A 2,569-nucleotide genomic window follows, 5' to 3' on the forward strand; every position below is an offset into this window, starting at 1 on the left:
CCAATGTGACTTCAAAACAAGTAAAAAATAATTACAAGTAAAAAAAAAAAAACAAAGACTTAATAATGAAAAAAAAAAGTATATCACATAGACCCAGTTAACTTCAAGTAAGTGGGAAATTTGCCTAGAATTAAGAAATTGAAATATTGGTAAATAACTTAAATGTCTCCCACCTTAGACCCTTAAATCATACTTAAGTATATACAGCAAAGAACAGATAAAATTTTCACTTATTAGAAGAAATCATGATTATTTCAAGCAGGTCATCACCTAATCCACCAGAATGTTTACTTTGGCTATTGTTTGTCTCTCCCACTTGCCCTAAGCTTTTGAAGGCTGTGAGTAGTCTTAATTATCATTAATTATTTAGTGCTTAATGCAGTGCTATGAATATGTGTGTTTGTCTGATTGGACTGCCATAACAAAATACCATAGACTGGAGTGACTTAACATAATTTAATTTTTTCACCATTTTGGAAGCTAGAAGTCTGAGATTACGGTGACAGCATGGTTATTTTTTGGTTTGCAGATGGCTGCCTTTTTACTCTGCCCTCACATGGCCTCTCTGTGATGTGTGCACGCAGGGAGAGAGAGTGAATAAGTTCTCTGGTGTCTCTCCTTAAAACAGATCAGGTCTCATCCTTATAACTTCAATGTCAGTTACTTCCCTACCTCAAATACAGCTACACAAAGGATTAGGGCTTTAACCTAAGAATTTTAGGGGGACACAAACATTTATTTATTTATTTATTTATTTATTTATTTATTTATTTATTTATTTATTTTTTTATTTATACAAGCACTGGGTACAGTCAGAAGTGCTGGAAGGTGAGAGGATTCACCAGAGCCAGAGCGGGGAACAGAACAGGCAGACAGATGAAATACACTGCTGAGGGGAGCAGTGGGAGCAGCAGGAGAGGTCTGGGCACCATGTGGGACCTTCACCCCGCGGCCGTGGGATCAAACCGGCGCTGCAGAGGCTGCAGGCAGCTTCTCAACCAAGCGCTCAACCGCTGCACCACCGGGGAGGCCCGGGACATAAACATTCTTAAAGCATGGTAGGCATCAGTGTTTTTTTGAATGAATGAATGGATGAGTGAATGATTCCAACTGACCAGTCGTCTTCCTTTTCTGTCCAGTCCCTGAGCTCATGCTGCTGTTTTTCATCTTCCTCTCCCCATAGACGAAGTTTGTACACTCTTTCTTCCGTCATCAGACCCATTCATCCTTCAAGACCAAAACAGCTCATTGCTGCCCTAAGGAAATTTCTTATCTACATGTCCTCCTTTACCATCCCATACCTAAACTAGCTGCTTTCTCTTTTATTCTCCTCCTTGAATACTTGATACCTCCCTCAGTAGGGTTATGGGTCACACATGATTCTAATTTTTTACACTAGGCCATCTTCTGCACTGGTCTGAGAGCCCCTACAGAGCACGGACAGGTAGGTATGAGATGCCTGGCACTGACCACCAGGACTGATTGATATAGGTGCTTGAAATGCATTGGTCAAATAAGAAAATGCATTAATGGATCTTCTGAACTATAGCACTTGATGTGTTAGTCCTCTGCTGTATGTGTATATGTGCTTCTACATTTAGTATGCAGGTTACCCATAAGATGGGCTATCAGTATTAGTAGCAAGGGGAACACCTGTCATATTTGTCATTATGCACATTCAATCTCATACAGTAGTGGAAGCCGGTCTTGTTGTTTCATCTTTGCTTGATTTGCTCTCAGCTAAGGTGTCTATTCAGCATCTGCAGACTTGATAGTGTTTCTGCAGACTATGAGCAGTCCTCGAGGATGTCAGGGACCACGCCTACTCCCTGCTGTATCCTCAGCACCCAGCATGAGGTGTAGCACGGAATGGGTGTTTACTAAAGGTTGACTGAAAGACTGAATTCACCCACCAAAACCTTAAAAAGACAGGTTTCAGAGCATCATTTTAAGAGCTTCTAAGACTTTAAAGAAGAAAAGATCATGAAGTCATAGACTTGACGTAGAAGATATTCATGTCACATATGCTTGACCTAATTCCAAACTGTTTTTTAAAGATCTCTGAGGAGATTTGACTATTCTCCTACTCATGAAGGTCTCTGGGAATGGAGAGCCATCAATATTTAAGCCTGCAGCAACGTCACTGACATGAACACAGGCTTCCAGCTCTTTGAGGGCAAGGCATGGGTCTTTCCTGTTTGCATCTCCAGTAGAATAGCTTCACAGTTAGGTCTGTCTATATATGGCTGCGGTGATGGTAGACCCTTCCCTTTGTCCAGAAGCCACCAGCGCCAGAGCAATTTGCTATGGTAGTAGAGGTTCAATAAATGTGGTATGGAATGGAAGGATGGGGTTATGTGCAAATACGAACCACGTGTACGATTATACCTGTTCTATATCGGAAGCAGAAGCCTGGGAAGGAAGCAGGCAGGCATTCATTGCTTTTCATATCTGCCTCTGCAAACGGTCTAATTACTTTGCCTCCATCAGCAGGCCCTTGGCAGAGGCCCGGCGCTTTTGACTCTGTACGTCCTGGCAGCTGCAGTGTGGAGGGTGAACTCTATGGCCT

The sequence above is a fragment of the Talpa occidentalis genome, unplaced genomic scaffold, assembly GCF_014898055.3.
Source record: "Talpa occidentalis isolate TD23 unplaced genomic scaffold, MPIMG_talOcc4v2.1 talOcc4.9, whole genome shotgun sequence".
Taxonomy (NCBI): domain Eukaryota; kingdom Metazoa; phylum Chordata; class Mammalia; order Eulipotyphla; family Talpidae; genus Talpa; species Talpa occidentalis.